This window comes from Oncorhynchus mykiss, chromosome 18 (genome assembly GCF_013265735.2).
Source record: "Oncorhynchus mykiss isolate Arlee chromosome 18, USDA_OmykA_1.1, whole genome shotgun sequence".
NCBI classification, from domain to species: domain Eukaryota; kingdom Metazoa; phylum Chordata; class Actinopteri; order Salmoniformes; family Salmonidae; genus Oncorhynchus; species Oncorhynchus mykiss.
In genome coordinates, this window is record NC_048582.1 from 25,123,861 (window position 1) to 25,131,293 (window position 7,433).

Here is a 7,433-nt window from a genome sequence, read left to right on the forward strand (position 1 = left end):
CCCTCAGGCCCAGCCTCTGCCTCAACCCACAGCTGCAGCTTCAGCCCTACCCTATCCTCCCAGCCACATCCCCGACCCTATACCTCATCCCCAGCCTCAGGTGGCGTATCCGCCCATCCCTTCTTGAGCTGAGGAGAGCACAGCTGCAGCCCAACAGGCTGTTGATATCGCTGAGTAGTCCCGGCCGACAGCCATGTGAAGGTTGCAAGGCTCTGGGCCAGTAGAAGACAAAAGGGGAAAAGGCAGTAGTTCAGACTCAGGGTGTGTCCAAAATGGCACCCTATCCCCTCTACAGGCTCTGGTCGAAAGTAGTGCACGATATAGGGAATAGAGTGCCATTTGGGATGCATGCTGACTCAGAGCTATGGAATGACTGACCTACAAACCTGTCTGTCTTCTCTCCGCAAAGAAATATCCACCACAAATTATTTTCATCTGTTTATTAGTTATTATAGCACTGGTAAAAATAATCAGCAAATTAATGACATAACATTAGGTGCATTATGTCATGGGTGCAAGAATAGCATAACGGCTTGAATGAGTAGCTGCAATAATCTTTGGTTGTATAGTATTGGGGAATGAATAGTGTTTATTATTGCTGAGCTGTGTGGTTGGTGGGTCAGATCATGGCAGCAGATGTCTCTCCTGAGAGAGAGCATAGCATGTGTTTAGTGGTTGAGAGTCTGGGTCTGGCTCAGACCTGGGTTCAAGTAGTATTTGGTTTCTGTCAAATGCTTTGAGCATTTTGATCGAGCCTGTCTGGAGTGCCAGATAGGCGAGGTTCACATGTTTGGAACTACCCCAATTGGTTCAATTGCGTCGCGCCAGCTCAATGAAGTGTAGCTTAAACCTTGAAAGAAAACAAATACTATTTGAATCCAGGCCTTCTAGCTCATAGAGCAGTCATCAAACCCTGCCTGTTGTGTGGAAACTTTAACATTGTCTGACAAAAGAAGGGGGGGGGAACGAGAAACACATTGAAGGATTTTCAGAGACACTGTGTGCGCAGGAAATCAAATTAGAGTCGCTGAACACTGTGAATGCATTAGATTAAATAAGGAGTAGTGCTAATTAAAATGTGAAAGAAATAGTTTCCCATCCAGTAAGTTTTATTCAACAAATATACTCAAATGTAGGTGTACATTCTGTTACATTTTTAAAAAAAAGCAAAAGCATTTCACTATTGTAGATTTCCTCTTTATTTAGGTAATTATATTTACTCACCAACCTGGTTAGAAGTCGTTTTAACTATAGTTATGTGGAATGGCTGTTGTCGAACATACTGAGGTATATGCCAGCTCTGAGATTAAGTAGCATGTCAAATGGAAATCCTGTCATTCAATTTAGTGCAGCCAGGTAACACAAAGCAACTCCCTGTTCTGAATGACACCTGTCAAACCCCATTACACCTGGACATGGTTGGGTGGTTGGTCAAGTTTTACGTCTCTACATGAGGTCACAACCTTCATAAGACCCAAACAGGAAAGAAGTGAGAAATGTAATCAGTTCTGGGATGTTTCTGGACCTTTCTGGATGAGGTAGAACACACGTTGAGCAGGTGGGCGTTGTGATGAAGGTCTTTCTGAAAGGTGAGGAGGTCACCAAGAGTTTTCCACTGATCTATATGGTTCTGTTATCTCTATGATTCAAAGGCTGTTTCTACAACATGACAGATTTATGGAGAGTTTACCTTGGCCTCTGTAGCGTCTTATGCTTCTTCACAAAAATCACATCGCTCTTGCGTACTCAGACTTGCAGACAGGCTCTGCAGACGGGCTCTGACTTATATAGAGTTTTGAGTGTCTGAAGAACGGTGCCCTTTGTTAAAGGCAACTTAGCGCATGGAAGGACCTGCCCCGGTCAGACCTGGGTTCAAATATGATTTGAAATCTTTCAATTACTTTCAGCGTTGGCTTTAGCATGGCTGGAGAGCGACTTTTCTATTGTTTTCATTGCAACAGGCAAGCTCAATCAAGCACAGCTTTACAGTGTTGAACCAAGGTCTTGTTTCAACCATACACAAGGTCTTTCTCTGAAAATATTATTCAGGACTTGAAGGATAGCACAGGTCATAGATCCCTTTCTCCCCTGTCAACATCATGACATTGGAACAACTAAAAGGTATGAGACTGCAGAATGCAGGATTTCATGTCTCTTTCCAAGCATTCGCCTCCTACCCTTCTCCCCTGGTGTTTGTGTGATGTCCGAACTCAATCCAAGATCTCCAAGATCGCATAGCAGTTCAGACGTCTTTTGTCCTCGTCTTGTCGTGTCCTGTATATATATATATTTACAACTTTTTTTCACATACATTTTATTTTTATTTTCCATCAACTCTTCTTCTAAACACTCTCCTGCAACCAGCCTCACCAATTTATATTTATAAAAAAGTATTATTTACCTCAGATCTGCAATCCTTCAGGAAGCTAGCCAGAAACTCCAGGAGGCTGGCCAGAAACTAGCCAGAAGCTAGCCAGGAGCTAGCCCAGAAGCTAATCAGAAGCTAACCACGGTTTGTGGTCATCGGCTGTCCTTTAGTTCGAAAATCTATCGAAAATCTATCGCCAGTTTTGTACGGCGCAGCGCGGCTCGGGAAACGGAACATACCGGACCATTTTTTTTCTCTCCATGTCCCTGGATTTCAACTGCTCTCTGGACGTTCATACCCGGATCTCACAGCTAGCTAGCTGCTATCCGTGTGACAGTCGGCTTTCGTCGATTCCGGAGCAAACATCGATTGTTCCGGTGCTAGCCAGCTCCGTCAATCACGCCTGAGTTCCATCATTCACTCCTGGGCTGCAGTCACCTATCCGGACCCGTTTCACTGCCTACGCGGAGCCCCACCGGGCCTTCACAACCGGACTGCCGACGTTATCTACCTGAAGGAGACCCGGCTGGCTCCTCTGTCGCGACGTTACCGGAACGCCCATCTGCGGCCCGCTAACCGTTAGCTGTCTTTCCGGCTGCTATCTGAATAGACAATCGGACAATTTATTTATTTGAATTATTATGTTTTCTTCTCGGGCCTCTATAACTATATCTATTGTTCTTATTTTTGTTGTTGTGTGATTTGGATTAATCCCCTCTACCACACGGAACCCCACTAATCTACTGACCGAACGCAAGAGGTGGCTAACAACAGACTCCATCCTATGCTAGCTTGCTACCGGTTGGCTTGGCTAGCTGTCTAAATCGCCGTGACCCTAAACCAACCTCTCCACTCACTGGACCCTTTTGATCACTCGACTAAGCATGCCTCTCCTTAATGTCAATATGTCTTGTCCATTGCTGTTCTGGTTAGTGTTTATTGGCTTATTTCACTGTAGAGCCTCTAGTCCTGCTCACTATACCTTATCCAACCTATTAGTTCCACCACCCACATATGCAATGACATCTCCTGGTTTCAATGATGTTTCTAGAGACAATATCTCTCTCTTCATCACTCAATACCTAGGTTTACCTCCACTGTATTCACATCCTACCTTACCTTTGTCTGTACATTATACCTTGATGCTATTTTATCGCCCCCAGAAACCTCCATTTACTCTCTGTTCCAGACGTTCTAGACGACCAATTCTTATTGCTTTCAGTCGCACCCTTATTCTACTCCTCCTATGTTCCTCTGGCGATGTAGAGGTGAATCCAGGCCCTGCAGTGCCTAGCTCCACTCCTATTCCCCAGGCGCTCTCTTTTGACGACTTCTGTAACCGTAATAGCCTTGGTTTCATGCATGTTAACATTAGAAGCCTCCTCCCTAAGTTTGTTCTTTTCACTGCTTTAGCACACTCTGCCAACCCGGATGTTCTAGCTGTGTCTGAATCCTGGCTTAGGAAGACCACCAAAAATTCAGACATTTTAATTCCAAACTACAACATTTTCAGACAAGATAGAACTGCCAAAGGGGGCGGTGTTGCAATTTACTGCAAAGATAGCCTGCAGAGTTCTGTCCTACTATCCAGGTCTGTACCCAAACAATTTGAACTTCTACTTTTAAAAATCCACCTTTCTAAAAACAAGTCTCTCACCGTTGCCGCCTGCTATAGACCACCCTCTGCCCCCAGCTGTGCTCTGGACACCATATGTGAACTGATTGCCCCCCATCTATCTTCAGAGCTCGTGCTGCTAGGCGACCTAAACTGGAACATGCTTAACACCCCAGCCATCCTACAATCTAAACTTGATGCCCTCAATCTCACACAAATTATCAATGAACCTACCAGGTACCTCCCCAAAGCCTTAAACACGGGCACCCTCATAGATATCATCCTAACCAACTTCCCCTCTAAATACACCTCTGCTGTCTTCAACCAAGATCTCAGCGATCACTGCCTCATTGCCTGCATCCGTAATGGGTCAGCGGTCAAACGACCTCCTCTCATCACTGTAAAACGCTCCCTGAAACACTTCAGCGAGCAGGCCTTTCTAATCGACCTGGCCGGGGTATCCTGGAAGGATATTGACCTCATCCCGTCAGTAGAGGATGCCTGGATATTTTTTAAAAATGCCTTCCTAACCATCTTAAATAAACATGCCCCATTCAAGAAATTTAGAACCAGGAACAGATATAGCCCTTGGTTCTCCCCAGACCTGACTGCCCTTAATCAACACAAAAACGTCCTATGGCGTTCTGCATTAGCATCGAACAGCCCCCGTGATATGCAGCTGTTCAGGGAAGCTAGAAACCATTATACACAGGCAGTTAGAAAAGCCAAGGCTAGCTTTTTCAAGCAGAAATTTGCTTCTTGCAACACTAACTCAAAAAAGTTCTGGGACACTGTAAAGTCCATGGAGAATAAGAACACCTCCTCCCAGCTGCCCACTGCACTGAAGATAGGAAACACTGTCACCACTGATAAATCCACCATAATTGAAAATTTCAATAAGCATTTTTCTACTGCTGGCCATGCTTTCCACCTGGCTACTCCTACCCCTGTCAACAGCACTGCACCCCCAACAGCAACTCGCCCAAGCCTTCCCCATTTCTCCTTCTCCCAAATCCATTCAGCTGATGTTCTGAAAGAGCTGCAAAATCTGGACCCCTACAAATCAGCCGGGCTAGACAATCTGGACCCTTTCTTTCTAAAATTATCTGCCGAAATTGTTGCCACCCCTATTACTAGCCTGTTCAACCTCTCTTTCGTGTCGTCTGAGATTCCCAAAGATTGGAAAGCAGCTGCGGTCATCCCCCTCTTCAAAGGGGGGGACACTCTTGACCCAAACTGCTACAGACCTATATCTATCCTACCATGCCTTTCTAAGGTCTTCGAAAGCCAAGTCAACAAACAGATTACCGACCATTTTGAATCTCACCATACCTTCTCTGCTATGCAATCTGGTTTCAGAGCTGGTCATGGGTGCACCTCAGCCACACTCAAGGTCCTAAACGATATCTTAACCGCCATCGATAAGAAACATTACTGTGCAGCCGTATTCATTGATCTGGCCAAGGCTTTCGACTCTGTCAATCACCACATCCTCATCGGCAGACTCAACAGCCTTGGTTTCTCAAATGATTGCCTCGCCTGGTTCACCAACTACTTCTCTGATAGAGTTCAGTGTGTCAAATCTGAGGGTCTGTTGTCCGGACCTCTGGCAGTCTCTATGGGGGTGCCACAGGGTTCAATTCTTGGACCGACTCTCTTCTCTGTATACATCAATGAGGTCGCTCTTGCTGCTGGTGAGTCTCTGATCCACCTCTACGCAGACGACACCATTCTGTATACTTCCGGCCCTTCTTTGGACACTGTGTTAACAACCCTCCAGGCAAGCTTCAATGCCATACAACTCTCCTTCCGTGGCCTCCAACTGCTCTTAAATACAAGTAAAACTAAATGCATGCTCTTCAACCGATCACTACCTGCACCTACCCGCCTGTCCAACATCACTACTCTGGACGGCTCTGACTTAGAATACGTGGACAACTACAAATACTTAGGTGTCTGGTTAGACTGTAAACTCTCCTTCCAGACCCATATCAAACATCTCCAATCCAAAGTGAAATCTAGAATTGGCTTCCTATTTCGCAACAAAGCATCCTTCACTCATGCTGCCAAACATACCCTTGTAAAACTGACCATCCTACCAATCCTCGACTTTGGCGATGTAATTTACAAAATAGCCTCCAATACCCTACTCAACAAACTGGATGCAGTCTATCACAGTGCAATCCGTTTTGTCACCAAAGCCCCATACACTACCCACCATTGCGACCTGTACGCTCTCGTTGGCTGGCCCTCGCTTCATACTCGTCGCCAAACCCACTGGCTCCATGTCATCTACAAGACCCTGCTAGGTAAAGTCCCCCCTTATCTCAGCTCGCTGGTCACCATAGCATCTCCCACCTGTAGCACACGCTCCAGCAGGTATATCTCTCTAGTCACCCCCAAAACCAATTCTTTCTTTGGCCGCCTCTCTTTCCAGTTCTCTGCTGCCAATGACTGGAACGAACTACAAAAATCTCTGAAACTGGAAACTCTTATCTCCCTCACTAGCTTTAAGCACCAACTGTCAGAGCAGCTCACAGATTACTGCACCTGTACATAGCCCACATATAATTTAGCCCTATCAACTACCTCTTTCCCAACTGTATTTAATTTATTTATTTATTTTGCTCCTTTGCACCCCATTATTTTTATTTCTACTTTGCACATTCTTCCATTGCAAAACTACCATTCCAGTGTTTTACTTGCTATATTGTATTTACCTTGCCACCAAGGCCTTTTTTTGCCTTTACCTCCCTTCTCACCTCATTTGCTCACATTGTATATAGACTTGTTTATACTTTATTATTGACTGTATGTTTGTTTTACTCCATGTGTAACTCTGTGTTGTTGTATCTGTCGAACTGCTTTGCTTTATCTTGGCCAGGTCGCAATTGTAAATGAGAACTTGTTCTCAACTTGCCTACCTGGTTAAATAAAGGTAAAATAAAAAATAAAATAAAATAAAAAATCCAAACACTCAGTAGCCTCTAAGAGAATTATTCTGCTCTAACAAGCCAACATCTCACCCTATTACCTATAGTGCGCTACATTTGGCCAGCGCCTCTGAGAGACTTCTAGTTCTAACAGGCTTTTTCCATGCATGTCCAAAACATTCCGTGTCCAAAACATCACCCTATTCCTAAGGCCTATGCTCTGGCCAAAATATCTGCACTGCTCTGGCCAAAAGAAGTGCACAATATAGGGAATAGGTGCCATTTCAGACACGCGGCCAGTGAGATACAAAGATTTCTTATTTCTGACTAGTTCTGAATAGTGTAACTAGGACACATGCGAGAGCCATATGTCCCGGTGAAAAAGACACTCCCCCTTGGTTTATTTTCTCGGATCGTTCGTCATGGTGCCTTGTTGGGTACAGTACGCCCGCTCATTCACTGTACCTCTGTGTATCCGGCCACACTGCTGCCATGGTCGAGGAACGAGGAACTAGAA